This window comes from Rhipicephalus microplus, chromosome 2 (genome assembly GCF_043290135.1).
Source record: "Rhipicephalus microplus isolate Deutch F79 chromosome 2, USDA_Rmic, whole genome shotgun sequence".
Lineage (NCBI taxonomy): Eukaryota > Metazoa > Arthropoda > Arachnida > Ixodida > Ixodidae > Rhipicephalus > Rhipicephalus microplus.
This window is the reverse complement of record NC_134701.1, coordinates 216,687,367-216,711,230: the sequence shown is the minus strand read 5'-3', so window position 1 is coordinate 216,711,230 and position 23,864 is coordinate 216,687,367.

Sequence of the window (23,864 nt, the reverse complement as noted above, 5' to 3'; positions counted from 1 at the left end):
ATAGTTCAGGATGATGGCGCAGAGTTTTTCAAAGCACTGTGGTTTAGGAACCGGGAGGGCAAAATAGACTTTAAGCGGGTAGACTTAACTAGAAGGAGGTTATCTGGTTGGTGGCTAAAGTCAAGGCACGAGTGAAAATTAAACTCTTCACTTCAAAGTATGAATCCTCAAACTCACTTTTTGAAAAGAAAAATCTAGTTTTTGGTTCATTAAGTATTACGGCTTGGTGGCGCAAGCCACCGCCCGATCTAAAGGGTGCAGCCATATCCATTCATTCCTCCATCCATCCATCCATCCGTTTGTGTGCGCGTGTGTGTATGTAACAAAACACAAGAATAAGTTTGGCCAGCGCTGGAGAAACAACGTACGCGTTCCAAGAAATATTAGTTCACTGAATATTGATAGACGAGTGAAGAATCTCAACCGGAAGGGCTTACCGTAGTCGAACAAAATGGGTGTCGACAACACCAACATCCGCCTCCATTCGATCACTCTTGATCCCCTCAAACTGACATAATCCGGCGACTTTTCCTCACGGTTTTCTTTGCTGCTGGTTGCATATGTAATGAACACACAGAGCTACTCAGCTATGCAAAGTATGAGCGCGCCTGCTCGGAAATGACTTGAAAGCTTCCGCCCGCCATCGAGCCTGCGGAAATGGGGATCAGAAAGCACGTATCGATGGCACCAACTGCAGATCAATCCTCGGCCACAAGAAAACCTCACTGCCCAACAGCTCATGTTATACGATGCAACAGCCGGACTACGCATCGAATAAGTTATCATATGAACGCTTTCAGGCAATGCATTCATCGTCAACATTATATCACGCAAAAACAGGTACCCGGAAAGTACAGAATTGGGCCGGATGCTTCATGTGGTTATGCAGGAAACTTGTTGGTTCCTGCATGTAAATGAATACCTGCTCACGTTGTACACGATTGCACATTTTACCATGAATAGTACATACACTCTGGCATTAACGTGATACTGAAAAAGAATTGTTCCTCATGGATGACATTAACCTATCCCTACATACGACTCCAATGCCGAGGCCATCTTAATATTCAAAGTTGATTTATTGAACTCCCTGCGCTTCTGAAAGCTTTCTAAAGCTAACGTCATTCCGCACGGCCCCCAGGAAAATAAGCTTTTGGTATTTGCATGGTTTTACATATGTGATCGGCCAGTGTTTGACCAAACGACGATGTCTGGCGATTACGTCTCGTCATATAGTAACGTCATAATGACGTCGTCATGACACCACAATTTTCTGCGGTTTGTCCAATTATGATCAAGTGACAGAACGATATCAAGGGTGGTTAGTCGTCATGTTACAAAAAGGCCACGTGACCGTTGACACCTGGAATTTTTCACTCATTTTTACCCCTTATTTTTTTCTTTCTGTTGGCGCCAATGGCATTGTCGTGATGTGCTTTAAGGCTTCACCAAGTTTTGTAGATACAGACACCAATGATCAATTTTAACGTTCGAAGAGACATTTAGAGCTTTCACTTAAAAACAAAAAAAAACAAAGTGGAGATAAGGAGTGGTGAGAGCTTTCAGCATGCACTACTCAGGTGAACATTGATGGCAATGACTCCTTAGCCCAAATTCTTGAGTAAATCCATATTCTAGCATGCAGATTCAATCGCCCCGGTTTTGTTGTTACTTTTTTTCATTGGTTTTAAGTGAAGCCAGCAGCGTCTCAGTGGCTGAAGACTACCTAACAGGCCTGAAGGTTGCCTATAGTCTTTAGCGTCTATAGAAACCTGAATTATTAATGTTGTATGTTTACAGGCGTATTCATTACTACACTCCAATGAGAAGGCGTTCTACTCCTGCATGCCAGACAAAGTAAATTGTTTTATTTGCATTAGTCGTCAATGACTTCAAAAGTAATCTTTCAAGTATAATCTCGGAAGATTGCCTAGCTAGCACTATCCATGAAGAATTCATAATTTCTGCTGAAAGTTGTGAGCAGCCTTGATTTCTGGGAGGTGGTAATCGTTGAAGGCACAAGATGGTTTTGTAAGTACAAGGCCATCGATCTAGGATCAAGATACTACTATGTCATTTTTCAGTAAAGGTGTCTTCACTGTGACATTTCAAGACTGTGGCACTTAAAACTTGAGTTGTAAAAAAACAAAAAGCATACATGAAAGGGATACCTCAGGCAACAGGTCGTTTTAATGAAGGTGAATGCTGAAGCCAATATTTATCTTAAGGAGGGTATGACAGCTTTGTCACAACAATGCACCTACAAAAAACTCGTGGATCCTACGTGCAGTAGAAAATTGATAATATGCGAAGCACGAACGAGGGAGGTTGAATTGTCGCATGAAGATTAGCCCGACGTTACGAAGCGGACATAAATTAGGCCGTACATGTCTTTCGTATGTCATGATATTATGCTTGCGCATGGCATTTGCGCTCAGTCATCTATTCACTTCACGTAGTATCAAATTTAGTACATGTGATTGCAGCGAAACGGCCATGACCATGCTATAAGCGTAGCATGTAGTGATGTTTTACGTGACACATATGTCATAATTATCATGTTTGGACATGTCATTTACCGTCGTCGTCCATTCACGTCACGTAATAACAGAATTGGTATATGTAAAGCTAGAGAAACGGTCGCAAGTGGATCATGAGAGTGGTATGCTGTCATGTTTTTACAAGACACTCATGTCATAATTATCATGTTTGCTGCATTCTTATTGGGAACCGAAGCTCAAGCTTGCGGAGCAACGACAACGCCACACCTGGCCCTGTCGGCGTGCTCCGGAACTCTTGAGGTAAGACGCGGGAGAGGTCGCAGGCGAATCGGTGTGTTACGCCGATACGGGAGCGGGAGCGACATGCGCGCAACGCGTTCTGCAGTCGGTGCGGGAACCTAGGCGACGTACCATCAGCTCGGCGCGCTAAAACGAGACACTCGTTGTGTGAAGTTGCCTTTCCGCGATAGAAGAAGCGGCCCCACGCAAGCGCTGGCGAGGTCCAAAGTATTGTGTTGTGGGCTGCCACAGCAATGCAGACAACACGAAGGGACGCTGGCGACGTGTAAAGCTCTATCACTCTCCCCGCAAGTCAGAGCCAGGGAACACAGCCACGTTCGCGAGAGATAGAGCAAGCATGGCACGAGAGCTGAAAAAAAAAGCGAGACGAGCACTTCAATTTGACTCGTTGTGGTTAAATTTCAGCTTGCTGCTTCGCGGTGATAATAACGGGTCATGCGCCCACCGCACGGAAGACATGACTCTAAAACTTCTCAGACGTTTACTCGCATAACTGTATAACTTTAGTTTTTGATTAGCGCGCCGTAAACGTTTGCACATGACAGTACACGACTGCTACTGCTAGATACCACATCAAAACAACAATTATATGGTTTCCATAAACGTTAACACAGCACATCGATAGAGCACGCAGCTTCAAGTCGGCAGAATCAGACTCATCTCGAGGCATGCGACGTACACGGTAATATTATCTCGGAGCACCTGAGCAATATATTTCGCAGTGACTCGGGCGCCTTAGTCTTCTGTCGTCTGCGCCAAATCATAAACTTGACTAACGCGCTTTACTCCTTTTGTTAGCTTCGCTTCTCAGAAGTGCTTGTCCAGCTGAGAGACCTTTATGAAGCCGCACTGCAGGCGGTGCATTGGGAGGTGGCCCAAATGTAGCACGCGCTCTCTGCACGAGCACGTAGACGCGCGGCAGCGCATTGGAGGGAAGGGAAAACGCGCGCTATACATCCCTGGTTTCTACTTTTCTTCCAAAGATGCTGCTGCCTGTTCATAGTCACAGCGCCCCCATGCCTTTCTTTGGCTTTCTATACTTTCGTAATCCATTCACGTCACTTTGGCTTCCTATACTTTCGTCATCCATTCACGTCACGTAACTCCGAATGCGGTATATGTGAAGCTAGCGAAATGACCACGAGCAGAGACCACCAGGAGGTGCCAAGCTGTGAAGACATGTTCACACTGCGCTCCGCTTTCTCGAAGCTTTTCTAAGAGCAATTTCGTGCTAACTGATCTAACAATCTCATAGTCTGCTTTGTGAAGTTCTTCCGATTCCACGGATACCCAAAGCTTGGGCCAGGATCAACTTTATGAGAAGAAACTATCGCAAGCAAAATGGATGACCTTGTGGAGACGCTCACCTTAACAACCACGGCCGCCGTCGCGCGTCCCGGAAGGCACTCCGACGTGCGGAACACGACGGTGTTGTGTGTTTGTGGGAGCACGGACTAGCAGATTGTGAACTTTGGACACTTGCTTTGCTGCCACGGGACAGAGAATAAACTTTATTGAAGAATTAAAATTACGTGACTAATCCCGGGTGGAGCCCTCTTGTAGAGCCCCACTGGCCACAGCGGCTCGCCGGGCCTGGTCTAGGGTCACCAGTTGGCTCCCCAGTGCCAGCTCGTAAAGCCGTGCCTCCCAAGACCACGTTGTGAGTGTTTGTAGTGAGCGCACCAACCTAGATACTGCATTGGCTGGCCGCTCGGTACATTGGTAGGTTATGTGTGTAAGTGTGGCTGTGTGGTTACTACACCATGGGCATACCCCTGTTGTGTATATCTGTGGAAAAATTGCGTGTAGTTTTGATATGTGGGGGTATGTGTTCGTTTGGAGGCGGCGCCAATCCCGGGCTTGTTGGCTGCTTAAGTTCGGATGTGGAGGGGATTACGTGCGTCTTGTAAGGCGTTGGTTTTCCAATATCTGCCTGCTTGTTACACTTTGCTCTTCATGATGCCCTGTGAGGTGTCCTGAGGAGAGTCCTGCGTCTCGGCCAGTAAGTCCGCGAGCTACGCAGTTTGCCACCTCGTTCCCCCCCAGGCCGTCATGCCCTGGGCACCAAGTGACGCCATGTGCCTCCATCAACATGGACCCCAAAATATCAGTGACGCACCTTGGAAGTGTGCCTCTAAGGTATAAGCGACATGCAGCTTGTGAGTCTGTCAAAATATACGCTGAGCGCCCCCTTCTTTCGGCTTCTCTGATTGCCAAGGCTATGGCTGCTGCCTCGGCGGTGGCACTTGATCTGGAGCGTAGGGACGCGCAGGCCACGACTTTGCTTTGGTTAGTCACTGCCAATGCATATGCTTGTTTTCTGGAGCCTTGTGGTGGCGCGGGATGAAGACTGATGTCGGTAAAGTAAGCGTCTGGATCGCTACTTCTCTGCAGGAGTTTTCGTGCTCGCGCTTGACGGCGCTTTTTGTTGTAGAGCGGGTGCATGTTTTTTGGAACTGGTTCCACGATTATTTGATCACGTATTTGCTTGGGTACAATGACTGTCTCATCGCCACAATATTGAGGGGTGAGAGGGTATCCCAGCCTCTGTAGCAGTGTTCTTCCCTGGAGCGTAGTGGTGAGTCGTTCTCGCTGTGCGATTAGCGTGGCGGCGGCCAATTCTTCTTACGTATTATGCATGCCGAGTCCCATGAGTTTTTCTGTGCTTGTGCTGTTCGGAAGTCGCAATGCTGCTTTGTACGCAATTCTGATGAGTCTGTCAATCTGCTCTATTTCGGGCTTGCGTGTTGATTGAAAGGGAAGAGCGAACGTGACTCGGCTGAGAACGAAGGCATGTACAAGGCGTACCGTGTCGGCCTCTGTCATCCCATCATTACTTCGCGCAATTCTAGCTATAAGGGATGCAATACTCTTTACGGTGTGTTTGAGTTTGCCTATTGCAGTCTTTACGCTGTTGTTTTCTTGCACGTGCATGCCTAATATTCGAGCTACTGGGGTCCTGTTGATGATCTGACCGGCAATTTCTAGCTGCAGCGCGGGTGCACGGTTGGACCGAGTGCGTGGGGGTCTTATTTGCAAATATTCCGATTTGCTGGGTGCGAACGACATGCCTGCAGCAGTGAGGTAGCCTTGAATCATGTCTATAGCGGTTTGCAGTACATCTTGTCGTTCTCCATAGGAGCCCTTTGTTGCCCATAGCGTAATATCGTCCGTGTAAAAGGCACAGCCCAGGTTTGGTACAGTCTCCAGCTGGAGGACTAGTTTCCGGAGGCCGATATTGAATAAAAATGGAGTCAAGATGGAGCCCTGAGGTGTGCCTTTCAGTGGGAGGTCGTATGGTGATGATTTGGTACCAGCTATGCCAATCTGCGCCTTGCGATTTTCAAGAAAATCAGAGGCATAGTTGAATATGCGTTGTCCGCATCCTATGGCTGCAAGACCGTCTAGTATGGTAGAGTGCGCAATATTATCAAATGCTTTTTCGATGTCGAGTGCAACGAGTAGATTGTTGAGACTACCTGGCGCTGGGTTAAGCACTTCCTCTTTGAGCAGTAAGAAGATATCCTGGGTAGACACTCTGCCACGGGACAAAGATCGCAGGTGAGCGATGTTTACCTCACATTCTTGGCCTGGTTTGTGACACGACAAAATGCCGGCGGGAAAGCTCTGTCAGCCTAAGCGCTCCGACTAACTTGGCAGGAGCGGCGGTCACTTTTCCTTTGTTCTGCCAAGCATGCCTGGCCGGGGCTTATCGCCTTTTCTCGTCATATGGAAGTTGACGAAGCTTATCCCGGCCCTTCTCAGGCACCGGAATCACTCACCGCTGACACGGACGCGAGTGGCGTCTGGTCTCGGCAGGCAAAGGATGACGAACCAGCGTCTGTTGACGTGACTCTCGGAAACGAGACTGGCGACGTGACTTGTTCGGAACGCCATGGATGGACTGAGCATGCCTGGCATACCGTTTTATCGCGCAGGCAAAAGAAAAACCAGGTAAAAAAGCAGCAATTCCAGATGGAGAAGGCTGTGAAAGCGAACAAAGCGAGATGTGAAGGCTGTGTTAATCAAGAAGAAATAATAATAATAATAATAATAATAATAATAATAATAATAATAATAATAATAATAATAATAATAATAATAATAATAATAATAATAATAATAATAATAATAATAATAATAATAATAATAATAATAATAATAATAATAATAATAATATATTATTATTATTATTATTATTATTATTATTATTATTATTATTATTATTATTATTATTATTTCTTCTTGATTAACACAGCCTTCACATCTCGCTTTGTTCGCTTTCACAGCCTTCTCCATCTGGAATTGCTGCTTTTTTACCTGGTTTTTCTTTTGCCTGCGCGATAAAACGGTATGCCAGGCATGCTCAGTCCATCCATGGCGTTCCGAACAAGTCACGTCGCCAGTCTCGTTTATAATAATATATTAATATATTATATTATTATATTAATATATTATATTAATTAATATTATATTATAAATATTATATTAATATATTAATATATTAGTTAATAATAATAATAATAATAATAATATATTATTATTATTATTATTATTATTATTATTATTATTATTATTATTATTATTATTATTATTATTATTATTATTATTTAAGGGGGCTCTACTTGTTGCAACCACAATGTGATTATGAGGCACGTCATGGAGGGCTCCAGCGATTTCGACTATCTAGTGTTACGACTTACGTTGACATTGCACAGTACTGCACCGTACTGCACGGACCTCTCATTTCGCCTCCACAAAAATGCGACCGCTGTGGCCGAGATCGAACCTGTGGCCTTGGGGCAAGCAACCAAGCACACTAACGACTGAACCATAAAAGGGGACATTGCCTTAATAGGGAGACGGCGGAGTACCCTCAGTGAGCAACAAAAATCCGACCAGCCCCTTCCAGAGCAACTAATATGTTGACCACTACAGTTATAGAGAATAAGAATGCCTTTGTGTGTTCGCTATCAATAGGCCTCACGTTTCACGATGCATAGCGAGTGAGATCATGTCGAAAAGCTACATTTTATGATATACTGAGCTATAGCTTCCACTACCAGACAATGTGATCAGTATTGTAATGAGACTGTTTTATCATATTGTGTATATACGAAGACTTCATGTAACATACAAAACAAAAGTATACTATTGTTTTCTATGACGCATCATGTCGCCTTCGTGGTCGTCTCGAACTGAGGTGAGTCCACTTCTGTGGTTTATGCGAGTGAGTGGTCGCTCGCTGTTTCTACTCTTAGCCACTGGTATATTTGAAATGCCTGCTCAATCATCCCACCATATATATAAGAAGTAGTGGCTAGAAGGGGCGGCAACACGTCCCTAGTTCAGTTGTACCAGTTTTCGATGCAGTATGTTGTGTGTTTTTTTCACAGAGTGTTTGTCTTGCTTTGAGATTTCTTTTTAACTTTTGCTAATAGTGCGTTAAAAGAGCTTTGTTTCAGCCGAACCACTGCGCACCGACTTTCTCAAACTTTTAGAAAAGGACACATGCAGTCTTGGGACATCGTGATTCGGCGGCACTGGAAAGGTGCTGAGAAAAAAAAATAGAGCGCATGCTTTCTGTGTCAGGGACCACACAAACAAAAAATATACACATTCCTGTGTGCTACTGGTTAAGCCACCAAGCTCTGTTTTGGTGTTCTAGTAAACGTATGCTCAGTAAGCATATGATATCACGTTACGTTCTAATGTTATTGACGTGAACTGTCTATATTATAGTAACGATTTTTTTACCGCACATTAAAAATGAGCTTGTGCCTGTTCAATTGACACAGAAGTAAGTTGCATAGAAATAAAAAGCAGTCACATATTGTCCTCAGGCTGAAAGCAAGAGACCCTGCGAAGGAACTTCTTCAGCCAATGTGCAACGACGCTACGTGGTGCAGGGTTTTAGAAAGATGTTTCTTCTTTCCCGCTGTCATTAACATGTGTCGACTATGCTTTGGGGCACTTTACGCCTGTGTATACGGTGTATACGCCTGTATACTTGTGTAGACAAACAAATGCGGTTAGGCCTAATTTATCACCGCTGATGAGCCGCACGGAGAGGTGCAGTTTTTGTATTGTCTTCTTTCTCAGGCTGTCAGACTTTCGAGGCTTCTTACGGCTGCATCGTGCAGCCATCAATAATGCAATGCATGTTTCCTTTATTTGAAACAAAGAGCTTTTTCTGGTGTGCGTAAACGCGACCCAGTTTCATTCTAACTTCAAAGGTAGCTGAACTATATCACGGTTCCCAACTCAACTTTGCTGTGTGAGCCATCATCAGAGTACAACCGTCAACCAACATTTGACAAATTATGAAACGAGAACTATGAAGTTTGGCTGACTACATGGCTGGAAGCCTATTTGTGATACCTTCACCTAGTATTTTTTTCTTGCTTGAACGAAATACGAAGGCAAATATTTCACGCATTCCTGGTATAGCACAACGAACATAGAGCTGTTTTCTTTGTGTAAAATAAAAGAGGAAGTACAAATGCATATCTCAGCGACCAGCTTATACGGACAGTCTTGCAACCACGAGAATGCGGCAGCATTCTTGGGAGAGCTCGGTGAGCCATTACCTTCTACGAAGTCGTCTCTTCATCTTTCAAGATTGCGGTCGTTTATGTAACAGCGAAAGCAAGTCATTCGACTATTCTCTCTAGCTACCATAAAGAGTGGTAATAAGGAAAGAATATACAGCCGAATGCGTACAAAGCCTAACATTGTTTCAGCCGCACTTACAAGTCCGCCTGTAAGCAGGCGCGAAATGCACGCGTCTCAACTCGCACTGTTTTGTCAGTTGAAAAAAGAAGGGTTCAACATGGCCGTTTACTGTATTGGGTATAATGGGTTCAAAATCTGAACATGCTGCTGCCGCCATGCTGCCCTGGCGGCAGCAGCATGGCGCTGTAGACACAACCCATGTGCACATCCCGAGGTGCTGCGCTACGCGAGACATTCCTTTTTTGGGCAATCAGAGTCACCTGTCTCTATGACAGCACAAATACCACCTGCGCAGCGGCTTCTTACGCGTGATCGATCTGTTTTCTTGGCGCATTTTGAAGCAATGTCGTGTTCGGCCATGCGGACTAACTGTGATGAAACACCGCCAATGCTTAGAAGTTTGCCCCGTATTCCTCAAGAAGCTGCTGATTGCCTGCACATCCCTCCGTCGGCTGAAGAGGTAAAGGTGGCACTGAAATCGATGAAACGTGGAACGGCCCCAGGGCCGGACGGTTTACCTGTTGAGTTTTACTTGACATTTTGGGATGAGATTGGTGTTACATTTACCGCGGTAATCCGGCGATGCTACGAGGACGGTGTCTTTCCATCAAGTTTTCGAGATGGACGCATTGTGCTTATTCCAAAGGGTGATGCTTCCTCTGTTAATCCTGAAGATTGGAGACCTATCACGCTCCTCAACGTTGACTATAGGATATTCGCGGCGGTAGCCGTTCAACGTTTGAGGGGTCTGTTGAACACCCTAATAGGTCATCACCAGACTTCATCAGTGCTTGGACGAGAAATACACAGCTTGTCATATACGACACGGGATATCATAGCTTATACTTTGTCGCGATCTGCGCGTGGTATCCTTGTGTCTTTGGACCAGGAAAAAGCGTTTGACCGACTAGAGCACGCGTATATCTTTAATGTGCTCACAGCCTTCGGCTTTTCTCATTCGTTTGTGGAAATGATTAAAAATACGTACACTGGTCTGAAAAGCCCACTAGTTCTGGATGGTTGGGAAAGTGCTGCCTTTTCCATAACACGTGGGGTCCGTCAGGGATGTCCATTGTCTCCTGTGCTATTTGTCCTCAGCCTTGAGCCATACTTGCGTGCTCTTGACGCGGATTCACGTGTCCGGGGTCTTGCGCTTCCTGGTAGCGGTGTCGTGAAAGTCACAGCTTTCGCTGATGATATAACCTTGTACCTTTCAGATGAAGATAGCCTTTCACGCAGCCTGCATGTATTTTCCCAGTATGGCGACATTTCAGGTGCAGCGTTGAACATCTCCAAATCCCGGTATTTCTTCATTGGCTCTCCAAACTCCAGGCTTAGCGCCGGTGTTCCCATTCAGCCGGCCGCGTCCCTTCGTATTTTAGGTATTTCATACAACCACTACGGCATTTGCGAATCTGTTTGGTTAAACGCTCTCGAGGAAGTAAGACTGAAAATTGAGGATGCACAGGATTTTGACTTCCCGCTTCTTGAGCGGAGGTACCTTGCGCAGACTGTATTTTGCGGTCGCATTTGGTACCTTTCTCACGTCGTGCAACCATCTTTACGTATCGTGCGATCACTGCAGTCTGCTTTGTGTTCCTTTTTTTGGTCAGGCGGCACTGAGCTGGTCTCTCGCGCGGCACTAGGACAGCAGCGTGCTCAAGGAGGCTTTGCTTTCCCTTCAGTGTCCATACGCTGTCGGCTGCTGGCACTGCGTTTCCTTTTGCGCCTAGTGCAAGGGGAGGAATCTCCCGCACGAACGCTTGCATATTACTTTCTGGGTACTCACCTTCGCCATTTGATGCCTAATGCGCAACTTAACAGGGGGCCACAGTCAATAACACTTCCTGCGTTTTATGCAACAACTGTTGCATTTTTTCGCCATGTCAAGTCGAGCTGTCCTGGCATAGATGTTTTGAACAACCACATAGTTGAGACAACTGCTGCTTTGTTGCTTCCGTTGGTCCCGCCAGCCCGCCGTGCTCGCTCTAGACGGGTGTCTTGGAGCTCCTTAACGGCTTCTTTTCTGCCTGGACACCTTCGGGACTTCATGTGGCGCCTAGGATGGGGTGTACTTCCCACTCTCGACCGCCTCGAAAGGTGGAGAATAGTCCAGTCAGCAACGTGTCCGAACTGCTCCCTTCGGGAAACAAATCAGCATTTTCTGAGGCATTGTATCATTGCTCGCGTTTTTTGGAGAGCCGTACATGCTGGATTTCACTGCCTCAGAGTAAATCGGTTCGTTTCTTCTGGGCGTTGTTCGCGAGGCCGCTTCGCTTGTCTTCTCATTGTTGCCGGCGCTTTCTGCCTCTGGCGCAACCGCTGCGAGGCGGTTGCAGCGGGCCGCCGCCGCCGCGCGCTCTACCCGATCCTAGAACGATTGTACTCGGAGCTGCTGTCTGTTCTGTCGGAGGAGCTCTTCTTCCTCGGTGAAGAGGAATTTCTTCGGCACTGGTCTTGCCCTTTTGTGTCAGTCTATGACGGACGAGTGAAACTTGTCTTTCGGCCGGCCTGGTATTGGTAGGCTGATCTGTCGATGTGCCGGCAGAAATGGCATGCCAACATGTAAATATGCAAAATGTACATATTTATGTTTTATTTGTCTCTTGTTTACCTTGAAGTATTTTGTGGTTGTGTTTGTGTGAACCATCGAATGTACATGTTTTTTCAACGTCACCTCATATCCATGTTCATGTAAATGACGTCTGTCTTGTCATCATCGTTAGAGTATGTCTAAGACGGAAATGTTCTGTTGAGTGTTATTGACGTTTGTGGCAATAAATTTCTTCTAAACACGATTAGAAATCTCGGGCTCTGCGGCTCGTTTCTCTTCGTTGAACTGGGAGAAGGCGAAGAAAAGTTTCTTGTGAAGTTATACGAACATATACTTGGAACCCTGTACGCCAAGAGTCAGAATCGTCTTGTACGTAATAGATATTAGACCCAGATGAAGAAACAAGGCCTTGAACAGGATAGTTGGTGTATGTCTTGTATGGCTCTACTCTGTGTTATTCTTGTAGAACGAGTAGTCGCAATTTTTCACAGCGAAAATTCTATTTCAGAAAAGTGTACTTATTTTTTGAATATTCTCAAATCGCCTCGGGAATAGTTAACTACTCCAACGTTTGCAAACTTTGCAGATTGCATTATGATACCCTCAGGCCATTGCAGAGACGCACTTGTCCTACTCCTAAAGCTTTCAAGTCGCCAAACTCAATTTTTCATAATCGAGTTATATGTCTTCGAATTTTCATATGTGATGGCCTTCGTTCGTTGACTTACACGTGTCAATACGGTGTGACATTCAGTCAGACATTCATCCTTTTTTGTCAGCCTCCTAGAAAAGACCAACGTACATGATGTAATTTGTCATTGTATTAACTAAATATCAATGTCAAACATGAGCAGAAAGCTTCTCCTTGGACCACGTTATGAGAGAGTGCCCATTTAACGTGGGCTTCACTCCACACTGTATAATCAGCTGAGATGAAAATCTGCCATGGTTTCGCGTTTCGCATGCCAACTCCAGACCATCCAGAGAGCTCTTATATTGCAACCGAGTCATCATTTGTCGGCACCAACAGATCCGAAGTCGCCAAATAAACTGGGCATTTCTTTTGGCCTCTTCTAATCTTGTCCTGATGCATGCGTTTTTATATAACTCGAGCAACTACAATAACTTATTCATTTCTCTTTCATCCTGGTAGTTTTATTGGTAGCAGCACCGTTTACAGCAGCTTTTATTGATAACTACAGGCATAAGCAGACCTTTTACTCCGGGTTTCTCCAACACGCACCTGTATTCGATCGACTCAAGCTTGCAACTTCGTTTGCCATCCGGGCTCCCAAGATGCGCTGAAACTTTACTGTGTCGCATGAGGTTGAGCGTGGCATTTACGAATGCGTACTCCCCTCTCCTTGGAATGGCGAGCACTCCAGCATGCAACATCTGCGCCTGCGGGGAAAAGCTCTAGCACATTCTATGCCATTGCCCAGCATGCCAGTCTGAAGTACGTATTACGGAAGCTAAGCTCTGTCAGCTGGATTCACGGCCGCTTACAGAAAACAAGATCCTGGGACCTTGGCCGACGGTTTCCCATACACGCAAATCCACAAAAGCCCTCTTGTACTTTTTAAGGACCACCAGACTTCACGACCACTTGTGAAAGAACAGTGTGAGACCGTGCTGTGTAGTCTCAAGCTGACTATACATCTTTCTCTTTCTTACTCCGCTTCATTTCTATCTCTTTCCTTTCTATCATTCTCCATTTCCCCCACCCCAAGTGTAGGGTAGCCAACCGAGCCAAGCTTGGTTAACCTCCCTGCCTTTCTTCGCTATTTATCTCTCTCTCTCTCGAAAAACTCACAGTGAAATCTACTTCTTTATCGGCTACTTCCACATAAGACAAGCTCAACAAAGAAAAAAAGAAGCAAGGTAAATACAAGACTGTTGTCTGTTGATATTTTTTCTTAAACGATTATGTGCAGCAGAAGAGTATTTGCTGTGAAACATGAAGATATTCACATTCATTATATTGCGTCAACAATTATTATTGAGTATTGGGACGCGTCCCGCCAAACTTTACACGTGATGAACCAGCATGATGTTTGCGTTTAATTAGTAACGTCTACTGTCTACCGCGCATTGCTGATTTTATGTTTTGTGTTTCAATATAAAGCCTACCATAGGAGGTTTCCTACCTTGCCGTGGTGTCTCTGGAACGTGAGCAGAAATTTTAATACACAATTTTTTATCTACGTCCTGCCATCTTCTAGCATCCTCGCTACAATGCTTCTTCTAGGCATTGTATCGAGGACGCCCGCAACAATGGCTAATGCACGCGATGACAATGTTAGTGCTGCAGGATTAAAGGCAAAAACTAGAACAACATGTGGTTTTTGCAGACAAAATAGAGTTTCGGTTTATCATAAAACGGTTATTGCAATGATGATTTAGTGCTCGTTAACTTCCGAATAAAACATTATTATCGTATGTTTTCAAGCTTTGTTTAGTTAGCCTTAAAAAGTGCCGCAGTCAAGCACAGAACTGGTGTCCGTCCAAAAAACTGGTATGCCGGCGTTACTGTGAAATCTTAAGGTTCAACTCATGAAAAACGTTCGAGTGAAACGAACGTGAGGCGTGCATTGCCAAAGAGAAGTTTTTTTCTGTTGTTCAGTTGTATTGATGTGTCCTAGAATTGTTTTTATTCTAATTGGCAACGGACGCCGTGCCCGCTTTCTCCGCGGTAGGCAGGCAGACTCCAGCAGTGCCACCAGGGTCCTCATTGAACGCGTGCGCGCCACTAAAACTTGCTGAATTACTCTTCGAAGCCAGGGAAAGCTATCAAAGTGCATACAATCCAATTTCACATAGTTTTAAATGCGAAGCATTTCTTGGCGAACTTCGGCTACGTTGAGCGTATCTATCTATCTATCTATCTATCTATCTATCTATCTATCTATCTATCTATCTATCTATCTATCTATCTATCTATCTATCTATCTATCTATCTATCTATCTATCTATCTATCTATCTATCTATCTATCTATCTATCTATCTATCTATCTATCTATCTATCTATCTATCTATCTATCTATCTATCTATCTATCTATCTATCTATCTATCTATCTATCTATCTATCTATCTATCTATCTATCTATCTATCTATCTATCTATCTATCTATCTAGTCGCCTACGACTTTTAGCTCTCCTGGCCGTTTCAATTACGGTATCGATAGCATAGAGTTTCCCAAAATTAACTAGAGGGCACTCTGGTGCTGCGATCGTTCAGCGACCATGGGAATGATGGGTAGCACACACATTTGCCTATTCTTCGTACTTGCGGGTGGCGAATCGTATTTGCGGCTTCGTTTATTGCTGTGTTTTTGTTTTGTTTTGAAAGAAAGATTGAGCCCTTTTGAACTTCGTGAGCCGATTTGGAAAGTAAGTCTAAAAAATAAAATGGTGAAGCACGACCGCTGAACATTTGCTAATACTTGTTTCGTAAGAAAACAGCTCCAAGCCACATGAACACACACGGAGCCAAACGCAGGACAGAAGTACGAATATTAGACAAATATGCGTACTACCAATCATTCCCATGCTCGCTGAAGCGACGTGCGTTGCAGCTCCCATGACATTATCGCCAGAGTTCCCTCTAGCGCATATTAGGAAACTCTATGATCAATAACAAACTTGATATGGCATAACTTGACTGTAGGAAGCACACGCGGAAACACAAGCGAAACACCCTAACATGAAAATCATGACATTCGTGTCATGTAACAACATGACTCCATGCTATGCTCATGATGCGCTGGCGGCTGTTTCGCTAGCGTCACATATAAAAAATTTAGTATTACGGTACGTGAATAAATGACGAATGTATGTGAATGTTGTAAACATGATAATGATGAGATGCATGTCACGTAACAACATGACTAAATGCCACGCTCATGATGCGCTGGCGGCCGTTTCCCTAGCTTCACATAGACCAACTTTGGTATTACGGGACGTGAATGGATGACGAAGGTATGACGCTGGTGCAAACATGAAAAATATGAGATGCGTGTCATGTAAGAACATGACTACATGCCGCAGTCAAGGCGCGAATACATTTCGACGTGACGCGGTGCACGTGCTCGCCAGTGTTCATTTCGTCGCGTCACGCCGGCGTTGCGACGCCAGGCACTGGTCCTGGCATATACTTGCAGGCGTGCACCGCGCTGCGTTGCTTTGACGCATGCGCGTTTCTGCGCGTCCGGCGTCTCTCCATCACGAAAACAGGGAGACGCAGTGTTGTCTGGGCAATGCATCGACGCGAAATGCAGCATGTCGCATTTCGGACCATTTGCCGTCGGGTCGCGGTGGCGGACACTGGTCGCGCGGTTGTGCCTGGCGTAAGACTATAGCATGCTCGCGTTTTGCTAACGTAGCGTCGCTGTGCCCAGCGTGCGCGCGCGTCAACGCTACCTTGGAGTATACTGAGCCCTTCATGAAACGCTCGCGGCAGTTTCGCTAGCTTCACATATACCAAATTTGGTGTTATGTGACGTCAATGGATTACGAAAGCATATGACTGGTGCAATTATGATGATACTGACACGCGTGTGATGCCAAGACATGACGACATACCACGCTAATAGCGTGCTGACGGTCGTTTCGCTAGCTCTACATATACTAAATTGGGTATTACGTGACGTGAATAGATGACGAAGGTAAGCGACACATCCAAGCATGATAATCATGACATGGAAGTAATGTACGGCATCATTTCTCTCCACCTCCTAACGTTGTGCTGATTTTAAAATGACATATCAACCGTTCTCATTCGTGCTTCACATATCATTGATTCCCACTGTGCGTGAATGGGATCTGCCGTTTTTTTTTTCAAGGAACATTAGCCTACATGCGGAATTTTCTGGTCCTACCAAGAGCTTGAAGCACTTTGCTTTCGGGTGACGCTCGCGGCGATACATTCACCATATTAAGAAGCAAATGAATAATATGATTTTTTTCATAGACAGAGTGATATTAGTTGCCGCCAATGTGACAAATGATTTTTCCATCTTAAGCAAAATCATGCAAAGATTTCCAACTGGTTGTGAGTCCTTTTAAAAGGTAAAGCCAGTGTGCGTTCGATTCGTTTTTTTTTTCTGTTTATGAAACTATACCGCAACAATAGCGAATAAAACACTACTTTGCGCAAACTGGAGCATAGTTCCAGAGCATGTTTGCAAAACCTTGGCTTCATTTATGTCTTGCTTTGTCTCCTTGAATGATTTATTATTTCAGATAGATTTCACGTTACTTCTATTGTAGGCAATCATCGCTTGAGTGTGAGGCTCATGGGACGGCTTTATGCTATCCCATAGTAGAGTACCAAGTATAGGAAATTGTTAACCACTTTTATAAACACCACACTACAAAAACAGCGACACACCTGCGATACAAAAAAAATTATGATGTCTCGCACCACAGTCCACACTGTTTTATCTGCTCTTTTACGTCATCAGGCTTGCTTTCGTACTACCTTAAGCAAAAAAAAAGGACAGATTTCTGCATCCTACGTGTGACAGCCTCACGCAGGCCACGAAGCATAACATTATTAATGGAAGGATCTGGAATGCCTGAGGGGCACTCGATCTGCTAGGCGAGCGAGTGTTATCCTCCGAAAAACTGCGGAGTGTGGAAACACAAAGTTAAGTGAAAGCTTTGTGAGACTTGTCTGACACCAAGCAACCTCTACTTTATTTATTTGGTCACTTTTTTACCCTACTAGACCGTTTCCAGCAGTCTCCTGGAAAGTTCCAGCTATGGCATTGTCCCCGGTGATAAATATTACCACCCTGTCACCTCTTTTGGGGCCCTTCTATGGGAGTGCACAAAACCCCGCCATCAAAACTTCTATGCGCACTTGCGAAATTCTTAGCAAGCACTTGAGACAACGAGTGAAACAACGGCGAACATTCCAAACCTTTTTGAGATAGTGAGCGATTTGTCTACGTAAGCTTAAGATTGCTCTAAAATTTATGCCAGAAATGCATTGAAGAACACTCGCAAATAGGCGGCGTTTGTTGGAGTTCGCTGTTTCACGTCTCGAGTAGTTTGTCGTCCAAACGCGAGATCATCGTTTTGAAAAGTGTATTATTTATAGTGGTGGAAGCAACTCTCGTAAGTGCTGCAATTCAGACGTCTTGGATTTAAACCTGAGAGCAGCAGCGAATCGAAAATAGACGGTGACGACGCATTGGGGCAGACGAGGTACTTGACATCACCCTAAATACCAGTGTCGCGTATTTTCAGCTGAAGCAATATCTGAACTGGAAGTGCTTTCACTTTTCAGTTTCATCTGTAAAGCATGCTTTGACTTAAAGTGCAGCATTGTTAGTGCTCCCATGAACTGAAAAAGCTGGCCAGCGTAACAAAGAAAGCTAGTATAATCGATAACTGAAGTGGAACTATATCATTCCGCAGCCTGAATTGTTAGCTCCACCCAGCAAAGAAAGCGCTAAGTTCATTCCTCACTTTACCTACAAATGCATGCATTATCTTTTTGCAGTCATTTTTAACGATAACCTCGTTCATGACTTTGCTATTCCTAAAATTATTTGACTGTGTGTTCATATGATGGCAATCTATAATCTATGATTTGTATGCCATTATGCAATTCCGTTTTTTGTGTTTTCTATCATTATGACTTTGTGTAAACAAATATTCGCTTTCATATGCCCTCTCTGATATAATCGCTGATGAGATTGACAGTATTGGTAAATAAATAAACAAATAAAATGTTGACGTGGAAATGTTTTCTGGCGGGAAATTCTGAAAAGGGCCCAAACAGTTGCCGCCAAAGCCGAGAGGTTTTTTTACAACAAAGCAGAAAGGCTCCTACGTAAAAGCTAAAAAAAGGTTTTCCTGCGCCTATAAAACGACATTGAGTGTATCATATGTGTATAAATCACAATCAGCCACCAAAAACGACTCAATTTTACTGAAAACAAGATGGGCTATAGAAACCTTAGTACCCCTGCTACGTCACTGAATAGAGAAGAGAGAATTAGGCATATATAAAACTGCGCTCATCTGATGGACTTCTTTACAAAGATAGGGGGAAGATATTTAGGCATGTGCGGTCCCAAAGCAAGTTTACAGATATATTACCACTAGGATATGACTGATTGGTTCACTGAGTCAACTAATAAATGAAAAATAAACAAATATAATCGCTCTTCTACGAAAGACCTAGGCGCCTGCGAAACTATCTCAACGCGCCCAAAGCTATATCTTCACTGGGTGTGCTTGATTATATATGTTCTCCGGAAGCGGCAGGCTGCCTACTTTTACGAAAAACTTCGCATTAACCTGGATCCATTTGTTAGCTTAATCCGTTCTACTTACCACAGCTAATGTAAAGGGCCCTCGCAAGCTAAGACAACAATGTTTGGACGATAGGCGGCATCAATAAAATACCCCCTTTTATGATTTCGTATTGCTAGCTGTGTTCGGGGAGTTTCCTCATAAAGGACGGCATTGCGAAGGATAAAAGACGCACCGACCTGGAGTCTCGAGAAGGGATTCTGAGCCCACGAGTGAGCCGTAGAACGAACTGCAAGAGCCAGATGCGCCTTAACCGGGTTAACCAAACACAACGATCACCGGAGTTATACGGCTGACGCGAGTGCGATTGCCTTTCACTAAGAAGCCATATATCCCGTTCCTTAAGCGCTGCATGAGGATCCGAACTAGTCCTCCGAGTAATGTTGTCTACAGAGTTCCTGTCCTCTCTCTCTATCTTCCCTCTCACTCTTTCCCCGACATTTATTATTCTGTGTGCAACCTCTTGCCTATCTGTTTTCTCCATGAACGGGAGGAAGTGATGCTGTCACCATTTTTCCTTTTTTTTGTTATGGATGTGTGCACGTTTTTGTGCATGCCACTGATCAGGATTATGTAGTTTTTTATTGCAGCGAATCATGTTTCGTAATCACCCTCAGAACAAGCCCTACACTCTATAGTAATTCTTCCTAATGATAGGAGTAATTCAGATTGAGTAGTAACAACTTCGTATTCTTTGACCTAAGATTTTTTTTAACCGAGCATGCAATCTTCGCAAGTGTGATTGGTTGTGCGTAAATGCGTGCACACATGTCAGGCTAAACGCTAAACGGAGGGGAACCTGCACACGTGAATTATTGGTTAAACAACAAGACACGTTTTCCAAACTCTAGAAACTTATATTTAGCCCAAAGTGGTTGTGATGCTATTAATAAAATTTCTTCGTTGGCATTATTCATTTGGCATAGTTCTTTATATATTCAATGCCTGTTGCGAAAAACACCGTTTGAAAACAAAATCATTGTGTTGCTTCCCACAGTTTTCTTTCTTTTATTCATGAATCAAGTTGATGCCTTACCTTTTGCTTATTTTTATTTATTTATTTGTTTCCGACATTTTACTCCCTGACGATTCTATTGTTCCTTTTAGCCACACCTTGGCCAATTAGCGATGACCTGGCCAACTTTTTAAAAATTTACCAAACTACAGGGGACAGCAGAAGGTGCTCTCAGACTCCTGAGTCTACAGGTGAGACTGACCAGGCATATACCCCACGATCGTAGAGCTATGACGTACCTAATAAAGTTGGTGTAGTTGAGAGAAACTAACGACCACAATATCATCCGAAGTTTTCCACATGGTTCTTGTCACACGCTAGTGGCCTGTGTTTAATAGCCATATGCTGCTATATGCGACCAAATTTGCAGTTTCGGTGCAGGCCGCACTTACAAGTGGATAAGTGGACTAACACGAACGTACGCTTACTGTAAGTGCGGAAGCCTGAATACAAGAACTTGGTCTACATATGCTATTTTCATCACCCCACGCTTATTGCTTGCCCATGTTATCGATAACGGTTTCGAATCGTCACTTCAATCATGTGAGAAGGAGATAAAAGTAGTAGGCAGTGAGGTGCACCTTTCACTAGTTTTTTTCCTTGAAATAGAAGATAAACGAAGGAGTTGTCACCGTTAATTGGCGACCGCTACCTCGTTCCACTTGATTGTAAAGAAATAAGAAAAAAAATAGCATATATACAAATATATAGTCCTACACAGATGAGTGCAAAAGTTCTCGTATGGGCAGAACAAACACTTAGCTGCCATACTCGCTTCACACTTTAGTGTGCTCAGTAGTGGTCACAAATCTTTGTGCCTTCGAAAAAGCGTTGCAGCATTTTCACTAGTAACCGATTCGATGCCTTGCAAGGGGGTGGGGAAATACGGATAGGAAAGAGGGCATAGACAGAGATAAAATTAAAAAAAAAACGTGTGCGCACAGGTAGAGAGATTTCCAAAGCGTACGCCATCATCCTACGTAATGTCTTTGTGAATAACTGATTTAAATCACTCGTCTATCCCTCTTCCTTCGTGAAAGAGAAACACACCAGCACGGCATGGTGATCATAAAAATTGTGCACCATAGACTTGAACTTACTCATTCATACCACTGACACAGTCACAATTTTTTTTATACCGGTGAGAAGTACTACACATACACTTGTTCTAAAAGTTGTAGACAACATCTAGGACAGAACATCCCATGTCAATTACGTTAATTTATGTAGGCAGTGGTTAGTGTGTGGGTAAGTACTACATCTAATGAGAGATATTGGCATGGAAGTCTGTTACTGTAAGTCAATGAATGATAGCTTCGTCTTAGGTACAAGGTCATATTTGGAACCTTTTGGTTTTTCTACGTGATCCAATAATGGCTGCGTGCTCTCGCTAATATATACGTCATTACCATTAGGTGCCAATAATGTTTTCACAAGCAGTCACTGTTTCGCCTTCTTTCTGATGGCAAGAAGACCTTCTCATATAGTCACAATAAAAAAAATTGACGCACACTGATTTGCAAGTAATTAAAAACGAAAATCAACATATACACTAGAGGACAGTTAGATTACCAGAAGGCAAATGCTGCTCTTTTCTCATTGGACATAAACAGGACCCTACGCTACATCACAGCAGTTTTCTTTATCACATTATTCATAACATTACTACATTTTAACGCCTTTGTAGATACACACGCAGATAAACCAATGAACTGTATTCAGCTTACGAAAAAGAAGAAAATAAAGCCACCAAAACAAATGGAGCCATGAAAAAAATTGGCCCCATATCGGCATGTTTCACTGCAAATGTCGTCGAATAACGATAGCTTTGCGCGTGAAAAGAGTCAACAAAGCGTTTATTTGATGTTCTGCGCAAGAAAACTCGTGAATTGTATTCTGGAAGCACTGCGTTGGAGAGTCTCGATCCGTGCAGCGAAGGCGAACGAGCGCACCGAGGCACGTTAGACACGAGTGCCATCTGGCAGTTATCTTCAGAAACAGAGGAAGGCGTGCGCGCCCACAGAGAAAGTTGAGCGCCTGTCTCAGAGGCGATAAGGTGTAGAACGCAAAGCGACGGGTAGGGGCCACCACCGTGTCGTCTTAGTCTTAGCAGAACGTTTGAAACACTTGCCTTTTCGAGCATCGCGTTGCACTGTCAGCGCAGCGTAATAAAGGCTACGGTCGTTGTAATTACTTATGTGTACCTTCTATAGTATAAAGCCACACATACAAAATATAGACGTGTTATTATGACACCTCAGATATGCGCAATAATTGTTTTTCAATTGTCAATCGCACACGTATCAACGCTGAAACTTGAGCAATATTGGTGAGCGCTGAGATGGTGTTGGCCATTCGGGGTATCACTTGTTGCCGTTTGGGGTATCGTTACGGCGGACAGACAGACAGACAGACAGACAGACAGACAGACAGACAGACCAAAATTTTTTTGCATCAAAGTAACCCAAAAAGACTACCGTCTTTAAAAAAATGTCCGAATCTACATGTTACACTGTAAATGTCGTCGAAAGACTATAGTCTTGCATCTGGAAAGAGTGAACAAAACGTTTATTTGATGTTCTGCGCAAGAAAATCGGTGAATGGTATTCTAAAGGCGCTGCGTTAGAGTGCCTCGAGCGTGTAACGGAGGCGAACAAGCGAATCTAGGCATGTTAGGCAGGAGCGCCATCTGGCAGTTATCTTCGAAAACGATGGCGCGCGCGACCACGGAGAAAGATGCGCGCCTGTCACGAATGTGATAAGGTGTAGAATGCAAAGCGATGGGCAGGTGCCACCACCGTGCCGTCGTAGCGAAGTGTTGGAAACACCTTCTTGAGCATCGCGTTGCACTGTCAGCGCAGCGCGTTAAACGCTACATTCCTTAGGGTTACTTGTTTGTGCCTCTCCCAGTATAAAGGCAGACATACAGAACATAGATATGCTGTTGTGGTGCCTCAGATATGCGCAATATTTGCTTTTTAATTGACAATCGCACAACTATGAACGCTAAACCTTGAGCAATATTGGCGGGCGCGGTGGATGGGGTTGGCCGTTTGAGGCCGTTTGAGGAATCATTAGGGTAGACAAACAGACAATTGTACAGACAGACAGACCAAAATTTTTTTCCGTCGAAGGTCCCGAAGCAAAACTATCGTCTTTAAAACAGCAGTCACCAATATTCGCTATACTTGCGGGTAATCTAGGTTGCTGGAAGCGCCGCGCGGTGCTTGACAAGCAATGTCTTCCCAAAAACTTGCTGTTCTGGCTTTCCAACATACTTTACAACATGCAATTTTACTTAACACAAAAAGGAACAAGAACTGTATAAGAAACAAAAAGAAAAAAAATGGTTGACTTTATTTCGTGAATGGTCACTTCTGAGATATTTACCATTCTAAGAGATTCGCGACTTTTTTTGAGGGATTTTTATG